This window comes from Monodelphis domestica, chromosome 8, assembly GCF_027887165.1.
Source record: "Monodelphis domestica isolate mMonDom1 chromosome 8, mMonDom1.pri, whole genome shotgun sequence".
NCBI lineage: Eukaryota > Metazoa > Chordata > Mammalia > Didelphimorphia > Didelphidae > Monodelphis > Monodelphis domestica.
The window spans coordinates 162,801,083-162,821,438 of record NC_077234.1 but is presented as its reverse complement, the minus strand read 5'-3'; positions in this window follow the sequence as shown (position 1 = coordinate 162,821,438).

Genomic DNA, 20,356 nt, shown 5'->3' with positions numbered 1-20,356 from the left:
AAGATACACATGGGAAGGAGAGGGGAAGAATACTCTTTTAAGAAGGAGAGGAAGAGAGTGCTAAGAGGTAATACTTATACCTTACTCTCAGTGAAATAAATTCTGAGAGGAAAGAGCATCTAGATCCATTGGGGTCTTGAATTCTATCTTATTCTATAGGGTAAGTGAGAAGGGAAAACTAAGGGGGGTAGGGGAAAGGGAGTACAAAAAGGTAGGGAAGGAGAGGGGGAGGGAACTCAACAGACTCTAAAAAAACAAGAAGGGAACAAAAAGGGAGGGACCAGAAAGGAAAGCATATTAAGGGAGGGGATTAATGAGATTGATGAAAAGTAAACCACCGGTTTAAAAGGATATAGCAAAAGAAGAAAGGCGAGAACTAGGAGAGGATATCAAAATGCTAGGGAATTCATAAGTGACAATCATAACTTTGAACATGAATGGGATGAACTCACCCATAAAACGTAAATGAATAGAATATTGGATTAGACCATATATTGTCTACAAGAAACATGCCTGAGGTGGGTAGATACTCACAAGATCAGAATTAAAGGTTGGAGAAAGACTTATTGGGCCTCAACTGACAGAAAGAAGACAGGAGTTGCAATCACGATATCTGACAAAGCTAAAGTGAAAATAGACTTGATTATTTTTATTTATATATATGTATATATATATATATATATATATATATATAATTTTATAATTATTATTAAGGCTTGGGTGAGAATCAAGAGAGAACCTGGAAGAAAGAAGTCAGGAGGCAGAGCAGGCTGGAGAAGGGGGAAGGAATAAGGAAGAGACTGGCAGGATAGGCACCATGTGGTCAGGTTACTTAGGAACATTTGTCTACCCTTCCTATAAACTTTATAAAATATATATCTGGGTAGAAATATTTATTTTAATTCTTACAGAACCAAGTTACTTAAAAAAGGATAACCAAAAATAAGGGCCAAGTGTTTTGTACATTTTATCTAAAGTCAAGATGTAAGATCACTTCAGTTAAACCTAAAGGTCAAGCCAATTTGAACTAAGATCAGTAGAGTAAAGTCTTCTCTGAAAAGCTATAGAGGATAGAGGACAACTATTTTATTTTTAAAATGTTCTTTTCAATTGAATGTAAAAACATATGTAGAAAAATGTAGATCACCTTCAATGTGTGAGATAATATCCCTTCCAATTTATTGTTTTGTTTCTAATCTTGTATTCATTGGTTTTGTGTGTACAAAAGTTTTTAAATTTAATGTAATAAAAAACATCCATTTCAGTTTTGATAATGGTCTCTATGTCTTGTTTGGTCATCAATTCTTCCTTTCTCCATTGGTCTGATAGGTAAACTATTCTATGTTCCCCTGATTTGTTTATGGTATCACCTTTTATTTCTATATCAATTATTCATTTTGACTTTCTTTTCATATGTGGTGTGAGTTGTTGGTTACTGCATAGTTTTTGCCATATTGTTTTCTAGTTTTTTATAGCAGTTCTTTTTCATATAGTGAGTTCTTTCTCCATATCTTAGATGGTTGGTTTTATTAAGTATTAGGTCACTATGGTCATTAACTACTGTATGTATATTACCTAACCTATTCCATTGATTCACTACTCAATTAGCCAGTAACAAGTGGTTTTGATGATTACCTCTTTAAAATATAGTTTGAGATATAGTATGGCTAGGCCTTGTTCCTTCATAATATTTTTTTCACTAATTTCTTTGATATTTTGGTCCTTTTGTTCTTACAGATAATTGTTATTTTTCTAGATCTAGGAAATAATATTGGATAGTTCAATTGGTATGGCACTGAATAGGCAAATTAATTGAGGTAGAATTGTTATGTTTATTAAATTGGCTTGGCTGATCCATGAGCAACTGATGTTTTCCCAATTGTTTAGGTCTTATTTTATTTGTGTGAAAATTGTTTTGTAATTGTATTAATATTGTTATTGGTTTTGTTTTGGCAGGTATATCCCTATATATTTTATATTGTCTAGAGTTATTTTAAGTGGAATTTCTTTTTATATCTCTTGTTGGATTTTATTGGTGAACAATAGAAATACTAATGAGTTATATGGGTTTATTGTATATCCTGTGGCTTTGCTAAAATTGTTAATTATTTTGGTTAGTTTGGGATCTCAGAGATTTTCTATGTATACCTCTATATATGCAGATATCATCTGCAAAGTGTGATCATGCTGTTTTCTCATTGCCTCTTCTAATTCCTTCAGTTTCATTTTCTGATCTTATTACTATAACAAAATTTCCTAGTATAATATTTAATAATAGTTGTGATAATGGGCATCCACACTTTACCCCTGATCTTATTGGGAAGGATTTTAGTTTATCTCCATCAATGATAATAATTGCTAATGGTTTTAGATGTTATTTATTATTTTGAGGAAGGTTCCATTTATTCTAATGTTTTCTGATGTTTTTCTAAGGAATTTGTGCTCTATTCTTTCAAAAGCTTTCTCTATCTAATGAGATAATCATATGATTTATTTTGGTTTTGTTATTGATGTGGTCAATTATTCTGATCATTTTGAAGAGAATGAGATTCCTAAACAAGACTCCAGATGATAGAATTAATCATTAATATTTAGCCAAAGGAAGTGGTTAATCAGGGATAATTATTGGTTTTATATTTATATGTATATTTGGCTGAAAAATATTTGTCACATTCTGGCATCCTTGGGTGGGTAGGCTCTGATTTAATCTCCTTGGATCCCCTGCTGCATGGAGGACTCTGAAGTGTGTACCAAGGATAGCTTCATCCCACAGACTCCTTTAGGTGAGGTGATCCAGGGAGATAGACTCATCCCTTTCCTTCTGAACCAAAATTCTCCAGGCCAAGTATAGATAAGTGTTCTCAAACTGCAGGTTGGGAAACTCCTACTCCATTTAGTTTAGTTGTAGGTTCTATGTATCTCGGTCATGTAAGTGGTAGCTGTATGGTGTCCATATTTGTTTGTCTCCTGTTTAATATGAAAGGACCAATGCTCTCATTAGTATCAGCTAGTTAAATGTGACAAATTGTTTAAAAGAAATTGGGGAAAATAATTAGTCATTTTAAATATTATTTAACACACCTAGCTATTGTAATAGATTATATTTTGAGGGAATATTTTATGGATACTAGATAACTAATAGATCAGGTAGTTATCTTTCTTTTGCCTACTCTCCTCCCTTTTGTACCTCTCTCTTTAGAAGCCTTTCAGCCTCCCCTCTCCCCTTCTTCAGTCTCCCTCAAGTCACTCAGTGTGAGCTGTGAGGTTTCAATAAAATAGTTCTTAATCTTCTTTGTCAAACAAAGGGTTTATTTGGGGAAGACAGGACAAGGGTGGAAGATAAGGTAAGAGGGGTGGGATATCCCTATTATCTACAGTGAGTGATAGGTTGGAGGATATTGAGAGAAATGGCAATTCAGTCACTAGCATGAAACAGAGCTAGTCAGAGATAGATATAGGAATCCTTCTTCTTCTGCCTTCAAATCAGCCAGACCACCTCCAACTTGAATGTCCCAAGTCCCAGAGATAAAACCTAGCTTTTTCCTTCACATCAGCCAGAAAGCCAGAAGCCTTCAAATTCAGTCCAGCAGTTGGCTCTTGACTCCAACTGTTTCCCAGTCACTTTCCAAATGGAATCTTCATTTGACTGACAGCTCATCCATCGCCAGCTTCTGTCCTTTGCATGAATGCCTCTTCCACACTATCTACTGAGAAAAAGGAAATAGTCTGGTAATTCTTTGAATTGGGGGGAGATACAGGAGGAGAGGGAGAGGCCAGATGGTGGCTTAGTTTTCTGCTTTAGCTTCCTCATTGACCTCTCTATGAAGCTGAGCTCCTCTTTTCTGATGTGAGAACTATTGTCAAAATTAATTTGAGTCATTGAGTTTAGGGTTGTGGGCATAGATGGTTTAGAATATTCGCTGTTCCAGATAAGCATAACAATGCTAGTTTTTGGAGAAGAAGGACTTGAAATATGAAGTTGGAAAGAACTTTCTGATCACATACAGGTTCTTTTTGGTTTTTGACCTTCCAAATGGAGGGTTTTTTGTTTTGTTTTGTTCTTTACTTTTAATGTTGATTTTTGATACAGTTAAATTTCCTGTTAAAGGGAAAATTCTTTAGGGACAGTTGTAAATTCTATTTTTTGTAAATTAGAATAACAAATTTCTTGTAAATGAAGAAATCAGTTTGATGTTCCAAGTCTTAAAAAAAAAGACTTTTTTATTACAAAAAAAATTATCTCTTCTCTGTGTGTCTTTTATCTGACTTCACCTAGTGTGTCTTCTGAGGGGTGATTTTGGATTAGTTTCCTGGAGGGGAACTTTTACTGACCACAGTTCATTGGAATTTTCTAAGGTCTTATCTCGAAACCTGGCAAGCTTGACATTAATGAAGGAGATGCTAGATAAAACCACTTTGTGGTCCCACTATCCCTTAAAGAGACTTTAAGTTAGCTATGGATAAAAAGGGGGAAAAAAACAAGTTAAAAGTACTAACATTAATCATCACCATTTATAACTTCTCTAGAAAACGGTAATTTGATTGACTTTCTTTTCAGATGCAAAAATCATCATGGTTTCACAAGAATAAAGCCAAAAAAGCCAAATGGTTTCTAAAAGAAATGATGCCATGATAAAATAAGGATTAAACAGGGCAGCTGGGTTGAGAGTCAGGCCTAGAGATGGAAGGTCCTGGGTTCAAATCTGGCCTCAGACACTTCCCAGCTGTGTGATCCTGGGCAAGTCACTTAACCCCTATTGCCTAGCTCTTACCACTCTTCTGCCTTGGAACCAATACACAGTATTGATTCCCAGACGGAAGGTAAGGGTTTAAAAAATAAAATAAAATAAGGATTAAAATTAATAAATTAATTAAATGTAAGTTGTCCTTAAAGTCTTAGTTTGAAACTATAACTTAAAACTACATCAAGACTTATGTGATACTCTATATAACCCAAACACAAATTTTAGGCTAGTTTTATGCAGTATCATCAAGTGTATCATTGTAGGATTGGTAAATATCAGATGGATTGGTGAAAGTTTCCATTTTTTCCCCAGACTGATAGATTATGACACTTTTCTATAAGACTGAGTTGGGGGATATGGTCTCAATATTCCATTTCCTAACCTTTTTGTGTAGAAAATGTGATTTCACAGTGGAATCAGAAGAAAGCAGTGTGGCACAGTGGAGACATAAGGCCTCTGGAGCCCTGTCACCCAGGTACAAATCCCTTTCTTCTTTAGGACCACAGATGCATCATTCAGTCATTTCTTGGGCCACATGTTTCTCCTTCATATAAAGATAGGGTAGAAATCGAAGACTTTAGCAGTCTTAAGTCTATGTATTTTTGGGGCCATGCCCCAGGGAGAACACATACTCTAATATAAAGCTTATTGGCAAAAGATTTGGTGTTCTGACACAGAAAAAAAGGCTGGAGCATGTTGCCAAAAAACAAACGAAAAAATAACTAATGTCAATAAATGATATTATAGGGACAGCTAAGTGGTTTAGTGGATAGAGCTCTAGACCTGGAGATGGGAGGCCTTAGGTTCAAATTTGACCTCAGACACTTCTTAAGTTGTGTGACTCTGGGCAAGTCATTTAACCTCACTTACCTACCCCTTTCTGCTTTTCTGCCTTGGAACTAATACTTAGTGTTCTAAGACAGAGTGTAAGAGTTTAAAAATGAAAGATATTATGTAAAAGATCAAGATCTCATTAAGGATGTATATGACCTGGTAAAGTACCCAGAGAAAGGGATAATGTATGGAAAGCCCAGGGATAACTCTAGAGTTGGAGAATACTTTGAAAGTCCTTCCACTGATCAGATATATAATCTATGGAGGATTTTTGGAAGGAAATGGACAAGGGAATAGACATGGGAATAGAAGGCATGAAAGAGATCTGAATGGAACCTGTAAAGAGTATACCCACCATGATGAATTATGGAACCACTGGAGTACTTATGATGGCAATTGTATGATTATAATACATAAAGTATATTGTTTATTAGCTTTAGACTGCAAGTTCATAGATTGCTGTTTTGTTTTCTTTTAGAGAACTAATACAGGAGAATTTTACAGAGTCTGACATATAAGGCATTGATCTGTGACTTCAGAATCTTTTTTTTTTTTGCTTCTCAGTATTAATGTGTGCTACAAAAAATGAGTAGGAGGAAAAACATAGATTCTATTTTCATGTTCCACTATACAAGTATTAAACACATTATTTGGACATCTATAATTCATCAGTTTCTCCCCAAAATAAATGAATTTACTTCATGACAAGTAGGTAGTCTTAAAGATAATGTGATGGATTTGACCTCCGGAAGACCTGAATTCATATCTTGCCTCATACACTAAGTAGCTTTGTGGTCCTGAGAAGGTCATTTAACCTCTCTCAGGATCAGTTTCTTCATTTGAAAAATGGACATAATGATATGACCTACTTCACTGGATTCTTGTGAAGACTAACTCAAATAACATGTATCAAGGGCTTTATAACTATTATAACAATTTGCCATAAAGTCATCTAGAAGCATCTTATAATACTGCCTTACTGGGATAAAGAAAGTCTGCAATAAAACCTCCATGGCTGGTTTCTTTTTTTTTAACCCTTACCTTGTGTCCTAATATCAAGTTATAGACAGAAGTGTGGGGTAACGGGCAGGCAATTAGAGCTAAGAGACAAGTCCAGGGCTGTACAGTTAGGAAGTATCTGAGGTCACATTTGAATCCAGGTCCTCCTAGTACTGGCCATAGCACTCCATCCCCTGTGTTACCTAACTGCTCTCCATGGCTAGATTCTTAAACCTAATTGGAAAAGTTGCCAGCATTTATAATGAGAGAATATAAACTTTTTTGGTCTTATAGCACAGAAGCTACACTCTATGATAAGTAGAGGACTAGTTGTTGGGAAGAACTGTGTCTAAGTATTGACTCTGATACATACTGTTTCTGTGGCCTTGAGTCAGTCACTTAACTTCTCAATGCCCCTCCCCAAGCAACTCTTCAAGACAATAAGTTGCAGTGCAACCTTCATCTGTGGTGGTAGAGGGACTTTTTCTTACTGGGAGTCCTCTATTGCACTAAAAAGACCAAATTCCTGGGAAAAGAAGAAAGAAAGGGAAGAAGAAAGGAAGAAAGAAGGAAAGAAAGAAACAAAAAAGGGGGGCATCTGGGTGACTCAGTGGATTGAGAGCCAGGTCTAGAGATGGGAGGTCCTAGGTTCAAATCTAACTTCAGACACTTCCTAGCTGTGTGACCCTGGGCAAATTACTTAACCTCCATTGCCTAGCCAGTACTGCTCTTCTGCCTTAGGACCAATGCATAGTATTGATTCTAAGAGGGAAGGTAAGAGTTGAGAAAGAAAGGAAGGAAGGAAGGAAGGAAGGGAGGGAGGAAGGAAGGAAGGAAGGAAGGAAGGAAGGAAGGAAGGAAGGAAGGAAGAAAGAAAGAAAGAAAGAAAGAAAGAAAGAAAGAAAGAAAGAAAGAAAGAAAGAAGAAAGAAAGAAAGAAAGAAAGAAAGAAAGAAAGAAAGAAAGAATGAAAGAAAGAAAGAAAGAAAGAAAGAAAGAAAGAAAGAAAGAAAGAAAGAAAGAAAGAAAGGAAGGAAGGAAGGAAGGAAGGAAGGAAGGAAGGAAGGAAGGAAGGAAAGAAGGAAGGAAGGAAGGAAGGAAGGAAGGAAGAAAAAGAGAAAGAAAGAAAAAGAAAAAAGGAAGAAAGAGAGGAAGAGAAGAAGAGAGAGAAATAAAGGAAAAAAGAAAAAAGAGAGAAAGAAAGAGAGAGAGAAAAGAAGGAAGGAAGGAAGGATGGGAGGGAGGAAGGGAGGAAGAAGTGAAGGAGGGTTTAGTGAGGAAGTGGGGGGAGGGAGGGGGCAAGAAATGAAATAAAAATACAAAATAGAAGAATAGAAACCCCTTCATTATTTTGGGCCTCAATGATGTCTACCTTACTTGCAAATAAAAACTGTATTATGTCAATTTTTCATTTATAGAGTATGTATTTTGTGTGTGTTGTTTTTCTCTATCTCATATTAGTTAAGTTCAGTTGTTATTTAATAAGCACCTGCTCTGTGCCCTGAACTGTGCTGGTTCAACAGGACATCAACATGAAAAATGACTCCGTTTCTGCTGTGAGGCACTCACTTTCTGATTGATCATGATGGTGGGGGGGAGTGTGTGATATGTCTATTTGTACAAATAAAGTTGATAGAACATAAAATGTGAGAATGGCAAGGAAGGGAGTCAGTCAAAAAGTTCTATGAAAACATGGAGAGAGAGAACATTCTTTTAGCTGGTGCCTACCTGAGTGTGAGAGAATAGACCAGAAAAGGCTTCAGTGAGCTGAGCCTGGAAGAAGGAAAATATGTCTACCGAGGAAGATGGGAAAAGAGTACCATGCAGGCACAAAGGTGGGGGAAAGTACAGCATGAAATAAGAGAACACATCCCAGTCCGGCTTGAAAAGAAAGCCCAGGCATGGGGATGATGGGAACTGACGTTTCTGTATGGTCCTGGAATTTCATCAGTAACAGGGATCTCTGTGAGGAAACTCCTTCTCCCCTCACATGGCTCAATAGCTGCTCTGCAATGTGTAGTCTTAAGAGAGTGGTCGGCAGCACTGAGAACATGAGGGACTTGCTCAGCGTCACATAGGCAATCTGTGTAAGACACTCATGTTGGTCAGATTCCAAAGCAAGCTCTCTGCCCATTAACTGATACCGCCTCTCAATGCGCAAAACAAATATACAATTAGATGGAATCCAAATGATAAAATGACAACCTGAATAATTTATATTTTATCCTAGGGGAAGTAATAAGGAGCTACTGATTAATTTTTTAACAGATTACTGATGCTGTTAAACTTGTGCTTAGGAAGTTTATTTTGGCAGTTGTGCTAAGAAAGTGTATTGGAGAAGAGAGAGACTAGAAGCAAGGAGTCCAGAAGGCTTTTTAAATTGTACTACTACAGAGTTTGAGTTATATACCAGGGTGGTTGTCTGAAATCACCCTGTATTTGTAAAATGGAATCTATTCTTAAAGAGCATAGGACCTTTTTGGCATTTCCCAAATATGAAATCTGCATTAAGTCCTAGACTAGAATAGGCAAAAAGGGAGCTTCATTTGGAAAAAATGTCTGCCAGGTACTGATTTCTACATTGGGAGACTGTCTAGGTTACTGTGTAAAGAGACTGAAATGATTGGCTAAGGGGCTGTGAGGAAGGAGAGTCTGAAAGAATAATTTGAAACCTGCTTTCAAAAATAGTATTCAGTGTTGCCCTGTATTGATTAATGGCAATTAATCCCTTCCCCCCCCCCCATGTGAAACATAATTTCCATAATGACCATTTTTAAAAACCAAGAAAAATCAAGTGAGAAAATGATGCTTCAATCTTCATTCAGAGTTCATCAGTTCTCTCTGTGACTGGATAGCATTTTTCATTATGCATCCTTTGGAGCTGTCTTGGATCATTGTATGGATCAGAGTAGCTAAGTCTTTCTCAGTTGATCATCATTACAATATTGTTATCAATTGTGCACATTTACTGTTGACTAACAACCATATATCAGAGTAAACTTATTTATCATTTCAACATAAACATTTAATCATATTGCAGAAAAATCTACATGCATCAATTCAGAGGAATGGCAAGAATTGCAAAGAAATAAAAAGGAAACTAATTATAAAGGAGAGAAGTTTCAATTTGCCCACGTCTTTGTAATCAGCTATACTTTAAAAGAGTTAGAAGTATAATCCGCAATGTAAGAAATATAGAAATGTAATCACTGATGAAAGAAATGTGAAAATATTACCACCAACAAGAGAAATGTGGAATGATCATGTAAAGATTTAATGGGTTGTTGATATAGTTTTATATTTTAAAAATCCATAATGAGAGCTGGAAGGATAGCCACAGGGAACTATAAAATCTATTACACATGAAAATGCATGATTATGATCTGAATTTCATGCAGGATTCCACCTTGGAATCTCATGTTCTATTGAAATGGGGTGGGGCAGAAAAGAAAGTCTGTTTCCTATAAAACTAGAACTGTCAACCACCAGATTCCTTCCTTTGATCAGCCTTCATGTTCCTTAATAAGAAAAAAGATAGCAGCCATCGAGATATGATTTGTGAAACACCTAGGTATCTGATATAACCATATAATTCCCATTTGTCTCTTATTTGTGGCACTTTTCTGAGTTTTTATTAGTAACAGCTAGAAATTATCTAATTTAATCTATTCAAATGCTCTCAATTTATATAACAAACACTGTCAGTTTATCATTTCTTTCTAGTATAATATTATTGGAACACAGAAAGTTCATTTTAATCCTTGTCCTCAAAAGGCATCAGTTCACCTATTTTTAAAATGTCTGTTATTTTATTTTTTTAAGCCAACGTGATCATAATCAACATGCCATTGAATAGGTGAGATGGGGAAAATGAAGGGGAAAATGAGTAAGAGAAGGAAGAAATCAGAATGCATTTGATTTGGTAATGATTTTGGGGAGATATTATCCAAGATAGTATTTTTAAACCAAGTAAATATCAGTGAAAATTGTCATATTTGTGGAGGACTCCTGAATTTCTATCAGTCAAAGCCTAATCTGCCTATTCAAGTATCAGAGCTAGATTTAATTACAAATATGACTGTGACACTTAACTGATATATGACTATCTTCATTGCTTATCCAGCTCTGTCAAGGAGGCAAACCAATTTACCCTCTGGGCCTTCATTGTGAGAAAAAACATTCTTTATATCTTAAAGATGCTTTATTACTCATACAACAAGCCCCATGCATAACTCACTAGAATAGCCTTAGAATAAGTAGTTGAATTTCAAATTCCATTCTAGGCTCAGTATGATATGATATCGACATATGATATGATATGATAAACAAGTTTCAGAAGGTACTTGAACTAGAATGGAAAAATATCTTTATTTTCATTAATCTTTGGTTTTCTTTTTTTACTTATATGTTTTATTTTGTTAAATGGAAAAATATCCTAAGAAGGGAAACATAGATTTCGTCAGACTATCAAAAGACACCTCAATACAAAAAAGATTAAAAAGTTCTGGATTAGAAAATTAATCTTAAATCACTTTTCTCCTAAGTCTCCTATGTTTTCCCTTGCCCACTTCTTCACATGAATGAATGGGGGGAAAATACTTCCTTCTTCCCCCTTGCTTTCTGGTTTATTTCTTCAACCTTCCTGTTTCCTCTTTACAAATCAAATGGTTTCTTCCAGAAATCCTTTCCCCTCTGCTTAGATTGATCTGATCTTTACACAATACATTCATTCACCAGAGGAAGGACAATTGTATAGATTGTGTTAATTGTAGCAATTCTGGGTCACTCACTGGGAGCCTTCACAGGTCCAGCAGAGGGCAGCAAGCATCTGTCTCCAGGCCACCAAGTAGCACAGGGCTTACAGCTGTGACCTGGGAGAATGGTCGAGCTAGTGGGGGAAGAATCTTGGTCCACAAACACAAAATCCTTCATAGAGAAGCTCAGCTGAAGAGGGTAGCCCAGAGAGTGATGGGTCAGCAGGGTACACGAAATCACGTAGGTGGGACACAAATTAGAGGGTGAGCACCTGGGTGGTGGGCTGAAGATAGAGTCAACAAAGTGGGTGATGGAGAACAAGCCAGCCTGCAGAATGAAGGAACAGAGCAAGATCAGGGCCAGGGCTAGTACACTTAAATGAGGAAGCTGGCTGCAGTACCAAGGCTAATTTGGCAAAGAAGGAATGGCGGTCACACCTCTGGGGTTTAGACTCTGAAAAGAGATAAGGAACTCTAGTCCCAGGACTTGCCCCACTAAGCCTTTTCTTACAGAGAGATGGAGGCTATATTTTCTTAATATACCTAAACAAAAATTGAATCAAAAGTCATGTCTAGAGATGGGATGTCCTGTGTTTAAATTTGTTTCAGACACTTCCTAGCTATGACTCTGGACAAGTCACAACTCAATTGCCTTACCTTTACCCCACATCTGCCTTGGAAGCAATACTTAGTATTATTCCAAGATGGAAGGTAAGGTTTTTTTTTTGTTTGTTTGTTTGTTTATTTTTCTTTAACAAACAACAGCTTTGCTTCTATTGCCCCACTCTCAGTTTGATTTTGGATTAAGAAGATTAAGATTCAGGATTGGTTTAAATTCTGGTTCTTAGTGATCTTGAAATTTTCTGCATTTCACCATTAGATATTCATTGCCATAAGAGATGAGAGGTCAAGACACCATGCAGTTGCTTAATTGGTGGTAAGTTCCAGTTGTCTTTGCATTTACATCTAAGATCTAAAAGAAGAACCTTCAGGTGGAGTTTTTATTTTCATTATGGGAAAACAAAAAAAAAAAAACCTCACTGGTTCTGGAGTCAGAGGAACTTGAATTAAAACCCTTCTCTGATGTTTATTTACTAATTGTGTGACTTTGGGCAAATCATTTAATGTCTCTGGATATCACTTTCCTCATCTGTAAAATGAAGGGGTTGGACTCTCTATGTTCCTTTTCTGTTCTAGATCTATTCCTTTCCAAGATAGGCATCTGGATTCTATTCACCTTTCTTTACAGTCATCCATCCCTTTGTCAGTCAAAGATAGATCTTCCATTAAACTTGAAGTCCTTAGTTATAATGTCTTATTTCAAACACATAGCCTAATCTTGAGAGGAGAAGGCTTGGTGCTCCTCAGGTGCTCAAAGTTACTTTTTTTTTTGTTTTGTTCTGTTCTGTTTATGAAAAGTATTTATCAGCAATCATGGCCTTGGAAAATTCTAGGTAAGTCCTTAGTTGATACGAAAACTAGGGAGAAAAGCACTCTGAATTATAAAATATATTTTAGAAAACAAAACCATTTCTTTGGAAAATATATAGAGAGTTAGAAGGGACTTTAAAAGTCATCTAATCCACCCTCTTCATTTTATAGATGAGGAAATTAAACCCTGCCCAAGTGACTTGCCCAAATTCACACAGTGGTAAAATGGCAAAGCTGGGATTCAAATGTACATCTGAGATCAAATCCAACATTATTAATTTGATCTTATGTTGTTCATTTTGAGTTCATATAGTAATTCAAATAGATTTCTAATACAATTCTGAAAGTATTTCCGAGGAGATCTCCTGTCAGCCTTTTGTCAGCACCAACTTGAGGCTCATTTTTGCTCAGGTGGAAGGAAAGGCTTTGAAAATACAGCATGCTTTAATTATTCAAGGAGATGCCTGGGTACTTGCTAGCTCCTTAAATCTTATTCCTTCCTATTGTAAGGTATGCATATATCCTTCACCCAGAGTTCAGTAATTGACTCATCTTTTGCGGGTCTCTCTTCTTGGTACCATTACTCATGGCTTTCTGCATCCTCCCTTGCCTCTCCTGATGGACTCCTGAGCCATTTATCCTGATCCGAAATTGGTTTCTTTCACCTAATCCTTTCCTGGAGTCTTTCTATAGCTTGAATCTGCTGACAAAGTAGTTGACTCATAGTCATAATATCAAAAAAAATTCTACTTGTCTGGACGTACAGCTGACTGCTTGTGTTTAAAAGAAGTGGTAAGTGCTCAAGTTGACCTTCCCCTGGGTACTCTATATTTAGCCAAGGCTACCTACAAGCATGAATCTTCATTGGGCACTAACTGAATTGAACTTGGTCTGTGTAGACTGGCTATAGCTACCCAGTGGAAGGGAATGATGATAGACTTCTGAGACCCTTCCTGGAAATTCAGGAGATCAAGCCTATGGTTTTCCAGTTAGAACTTCTCATATCCATGACTATTTATACCACATATTGCTGGTCATTTTTCTCAAGCGACATTCACCCATTCTTCAACTGATTCCAACAATAATAGATGGCTAGGAATAATAAATGAATTAGGGATTCCAACTGTGGTAAAAGCAGCTATAATACCTAGTATACTTAGAAGAGGTAAAATCTGAAGGTCACGTTTAAGTGCCATTAAGAGTCTTTGCCTCAGATACAGCTAGTTGGCTCAGTACTAGAGATGAGAGATTCTGGGTTCAAATCTGGCTTCAGACACTTCCTAGTTGTGTGACCCTGTGCAACTCACTTAACCCCTATTGCCTAAGCCTTTACCATTCTTCTGCTTTGGAACATACAAAGAATTACTTCTAAGACAGAAAGTAAGGGTTTAAAAAAAGAATTTTTGCATGCCAGAACTAGTTTGTAGCTGCCAACAAACTCAGTATTTCTGGACTGATGCTTTTTAGGAGGGTAAGAATGGTCTATGCAAGCTAATATTTATTTGCATGTCATTTTTGTGTAAGAACAAACCTCAAAAGCTGACTGGCATTTCATAGAGTCCTGTAAGCATTGAAAGACCACTCTCTTTATTTGCTAGCTTCTTGGAACCTTTCGCTTGGATATGGATAGGTGGTTCAAAAGATAGAGAACTGGATGTATTCTTAAAACAACTTGCTAAAACGAGAGGATTATATTCTTCCTCAACTAAGAGAAGTTTGGAACCATCTTACTCTTAAAAATGAGCTATTTCAGTTGACAAAATACTGGGGCTAGCCATGACTTTTAGCTCAACTCCTTTCCTTTATGACATAGACGTGAGACTAGCTTTCCTCCCTTCAGTAATGTGAAGCATTGAGCACACATATCACCAGGCAAACCAAAGCCATTTTCTCTTTTCTGAAGAAATTGGCAACATTCCCAATTGGTAAGTATCAGTTGGTAGCTGTGAATCTTAGAGTCTCTAGTCATAAGGGGTCAGCGACAGAAAATACTGTTCATGCAACAATTGCCCTGCAATGGACATAACCCAGTCCTGGAACCTGTAGAGAAATTTGCCCCTTTACTTAACCAGATCCTTCTGAGAGTATGGAGGTGGCATACCAGGTTTCCCAGCAGTAACTCTAGTAATAGTTTATCACCTCCATAATGAACCCTGTACAACATTCACTTTTAAGGGCTGAAGCCACTGGGTTTAAAAGAATTAGCTTGTTGAAAAATATTTTCTGGGTAGTTTTCCCATTTGATCCAGGTTATATTAGAATGAGGGTGGCACAATGGATAGGGTGCTGGACCTTGAGTCAGGAAAATTCATTTTCTTGAGTTCAAATTAGGTCTCAAACACCTACTAGCTGTGTGATCCTGGGCAAGTCACTTAATCCTTCTTGTCTCAGTTTCCTCATTTGTAAAATGAGCTGGAGGAGGAAATAGCAAACCACTCCAGTATCTTTACCATAAAAACCTGAAATAGTGTCACAGCAACCAATATGACCGAATAACAACATTATGAAGAATGATAGATTTGGAGTGGAAGGACCTGAGTTCAAATTTTAGTTCTCTTTCTACTTGAATGACTTTAGGCAAGTGATTCAACATCTCTGTGACCTACTTTCCTTTAATTATAAAAATAAGGGAGTTGGACTAGAAGACCTCTAAATTCCCTCCAGTTCTACCTGTATGATCCTCAAACTTCATCTTGTCTTTTATTCTTGTCATTTATAATTTCTTATATTCTTCCTTGCTTCCTTAGATGGATCCCTCCAGCCATTGATCCACACTATAGAATTGGTGAATTCTTTAGCCTAATTTCTTTCTGCAACACTACCATGGACTGAATCCCGATGATAACTTCTACTCTTCAGTAGTAGCAATGGTGAACACCCTGGTTAGGTCATGATAACTATAACAAATTAATAAAATATATTTATAATTAGTAGCACCTAGTACATCCAAAGATCTGTCTGTCTGTCTATCTATCCATCTATCCATCTCACTTCTGCCTTATTTGTACTCATAATTTGCTTAGAGGACCTTTTTTTCAAGGTAAATACAAACACAGTCCAAGAAGAAAAGCAGGACTGAATGGAGCCTTTCCAGAGATTTAGAAAGGCATTTTCAGAGACTAGATTATCTAGTTCAACTTCTCATTTCACAGATGAGCAAATGGAAGCCCAAAGGGATGGAATATTCACAGAATTAGAAAGTAGCCCAGTTGACATTCAGGCCCAGATTGGATTACATCAAATCCTCTTTAGGAATAGAAAAATGAGAGGTTGTTGAATACAGGTGTAGAAGGCATGAATGCAGCTCCTTTTACTGCCCCATTTTGTTGACTCAGTTTACCTAATGAATTTCTTGACTTCTGGCCTATATCCTAACTATCTTTTATTTCTGACATGGTGACCCATCACTTTAGATCCTTTGCTCTCCAGTACCAATAGGTGTTTTTAGACAAAAGGAGTGATATGGATGAAAAAGGAAACAGATAAAACACATAAAAAATAAGCAAGGTGGATCCATTCCTTATTCCTAACATAATGGAGTATTTCTGAGTACAAATGTTGAAAATAAATGGTGAGTTAGATAGATGTTTCTTGGACATCTAAGTTTTACAGAACTTAAATGTTGTCCAGAAAATATGGTTGTTGGAGAGCAGTGTTAAGCCACTCACCCTCCTGAATGCAGGAAGGAGTATATTACTATTGCTTTTTGTGCTATTCAATGGACTGCTTATCTCTGAAGGAGGGCTTAGTGTTAACTCAGTTCCTGGAAAAGAAATGTGAACCTGGGAACAAAAATTGGAGGTACAACTCATCAATCATGCTTCCATTTCTATGCACAGTGACATAAATCTTCCAGGAAGAATTAGTTATAACAGCTTATATAGACTTGAGTTATTGTTCTCCTGGCCTATTTTTTCCCTCTACAAATGCAAGATTCATCTGAGCATGAGCAATAATTAACAGATGCATGGTTAGTAGCCTAGAGTTGTGTGCTATTGTGTTCGTTGGTGTCCATTGTGAAGCAACAGGTCAAACTGTTTGTAATTGCATGATTATTTCAACCAGTGACATGGCTTCCAACATGGAAAAGTATACAATATAAGGAGAAGTAATCATGATATTGGTATCTCAGAATTCTAGCCTTTCACTGTGACGAATGATCACTCTTATCGACTACAAAATCATAATTCCAGATGTGTATTTTTGTGGTTTTTTTTCCCCAGTTGACTTCAAAGGAGTTTATAAATATTAGTGAAATGATCCCTTCAGGATCCTGGGGCAGGGGGTGGGTCGGTAGAGAAGGGATAGGGCTAGACAATCTTAGAGGGTAATTAGGCATCAGTCAGCTCAAGAGCCTACAGGATAATCAGTCATCCACACTTTCTCTGGTATGACAGAGGCAAGAGCAGTAGGTGGTTGTGTCTGGAAGTCTTGGTGACTTGATATTCTGGAAGGTTGCCCTGACTGCTCTCTGGAAGCAGAGCCAAAATTGACGGGGAAGAATTTGTTAGTCTCATTTTTAGTTGGGAGAAAAAGATATCCAGAAAAATTGTCTCAAACCACCCAATTTGGCGGGAACCAAATTATTGGAACCTGGGCTTTCTCATTTCAGGTTCAACTGTATCCTCCCAACTTCGGCTAACTTGGGACATGCTTAATTGTACTGTCTTAACAGTGAAGCCTAGGACAGGAAGATAAATAATGGTGCATATATAATTGAATTTTATGACATGCCTATAAACAGAGGAAGAGAGGGAATATTAATAGAAAGGAAAGTTTTTCATTCAACCTCAAAAGAGTCAAGATCAGCCGGAATGCTCCACTGACAGTCTTATGTGTTATGCACTGTATAGGTGTCTAATAAATATTGATCACTAAAGATTGATGATGCTGACTCCCATGGATAGAATTCTGGGAAAGCAGAAAGGGAAGAAAATTGTGCATGGCATGCAACTATTTGCTTTTGGGAGTCCAATTATATAATTATAAAATCTCAGTGTCACTAGTGTGACAACACAAACTAATTCTTCATGGTCTTGTGTTCATGGTTTTTGGGGTTTTTTTTTTGAGTGATGGTGGTGGTGGTAATATAGATATTATTTGTTTAAGTCCCTCCCCCAGAAAGAAATTGGAATCTCTAAATTCAAAGTAGGGTCTAGATATCCAGGTTGTTACTGTCCTAACAGAAAATCAGACCAACAACAGTCTCGAAGTATTAGAAAGAATTTAATTAAAACAGATGACATTAAGTAATAGAAACATTTTCAGCATCCATTTTTCAGATGAGCACTTTTCCACTTTCATCTTCCCCAGATCTTCCCCAGAAACTTCTATGTTTGTATATAAAAACCAGAGAAAAAAGCACAAAGTGTCAACAACCTTGAGTTATCGTCCCACATAACCTTTGGCCATCACTCTAACCCAAGCCCCTTCAGGGCATTAGTAGATCTTGGAATTTCATCAGTTTTTTTGTTCTCACTTCCTTTAAATGTCAACCTTTTGCTCATATGTGAGCAAGTTATTTTACTTCTCTTTTTAAAATGGGCATAATAATATATTTAGAGCTTATGCTACCAGGGATTGTGAGGAGCAAATGTAATGATAGCCCATGTAAATTTCTTTACAAATCTTTTTAAAAGTGTTCTAGAATGTCATCTTTTATTATTAAGATTCCTTACCACTTCAATTCTCTTTGTTTGGATGAGACTTTAGGAATGAAATCCAGAAGTTACACTGGCTCAGAGACCACTTTCTTCCTTCATCTGCAATTGGAATCTGTCCTTTGACTCATGCTTCTGCTCTGATGGACAGGTCAATTTTTCGTATGGACACAGCTGCTCTGTTTCAGGCTTCTGGATTGTAAGTATATAATTGCCTTGAGAAAGGGTTGAGGGGATTAGTATTGGCCATCAAATGGATCAATTGACGACATATAAGCTTCAAAAAAGCTTGGATGCTTTGGAATCCTCAGTGAAAATCTTGCTGTAGAGATAATAGAAAACTATCAGCTTTTTGAACTTTACTGTTATTTGTACTTGCATAGATTTCTTTATTCTTCATTCTATTGTATGATTAATGTTGTGGACTGGCTCATTGTGGCAAGGCCAGCTAAACTATGATTGCCACCATTTATTCTTCAATGTTTAGTTTGTGGCTGCCATTATCCTTTTGGTAACATATATATGGATATATTTATAAGCAAGGATTGTTTTTACAGCGGCAAGTATCTTCTTTATTTTTTGAATGTAAAAATTGATATTGCTTTCTAGAAAAATATATGTGTGTATACACACATTTATAATTACTTGCTAGCTCATTCATAGCTTTAAGATGCCACAATATATTAAGTGCTAAGCAAAAAGCTGTGGGTGAATGAACATTTAAGCATATTCTAGAATCTACAGACTGGCTTAGGAGAGTGATCTCAATCATAGATTCAGGCCATGAACAAATCCTTTTTAAGAAATTTAATCATTTTAATTGTTCAGAAATCTACTTGCCCTCTCCCTTTCTCTCTCTCTCTCTGTCTCTCACCCCTTACCTCTACTACAAAAGAAAACCAAAACCTTTACAACAAATACACAGTCAAGCAAAACAAATTCCTGCATTGGTTGAAATGCAAGTGACAGAATCCAGGGTAGATTCCATGTTAGTCACTTCCATATAATAAAATCTAGGTGAAGATTAAGACCAAAAACATGGCTTAGTCTGCAGCTTAATTGTATTATCTGGAGGTGGGTAGAATATTTTATCCTGGGTTCAAAAGAATTGTAGTTGACATTGTACTCATCAAAATTCCCAAGTCTTTCAAAGATGTCAGTCTTTACAGTGTTGTCATTAATGTAGAAATCATTCTCCTGGTTATACTCACTTTACTATATCAGTTCATATATGCTTTTCTAAGTTTTTCTGAAATTTCCTCATTCATCCTTTCCTACAGTACAATAGTATTCTACTACATTTACATGCCACAATTTGTTTAGCCATTCCCTAACTGATGGGCACTCCTTTAGACTCCAGTTCTCTTACCACCATAAACAGTGCTATTACAAATAGCTTTTAAATTTAGGTCTCTTTCATTCTACCATCTCCCTGGGAAATAGACCCACCATTTCTGAGCACAAACAAATCCAATTTCACCTTTGTTCTTTTTATATTCAGTATCTGATGAGTTTATTATGGCCACTTGTATGAAGGATGAGCCCCATGGGCTCTGGAAAACATATATAAATGCTATAGAGTCTGGACAAAGTCATGAGAGCAGGAACCTATCTTTATAAGAATAAGCCCAACAAATCTGTCATGGTATGAATCTTTCCCTTTATGTTTTCTTCACTATCTTATCTTATTATTATACTGAAAGATCCCAGAAGATTCAAATGAAAAACTTTGCTTACCTATTTTTCATTACCTAGAAGCCATGACAAATAAGGAAAACTAGTAAAACCTAAATTATACACCTTTCCTATGTAGAATCTGGGAAACTATTTTTGTTAGTGCTCCATATGTTTAATCATCCATGTACAGTTTTCCTAAGGTCTCAATTGACTGAAAAGAATATTTTCCATTAGGTTTTCATTTGAATGTGTAGGTT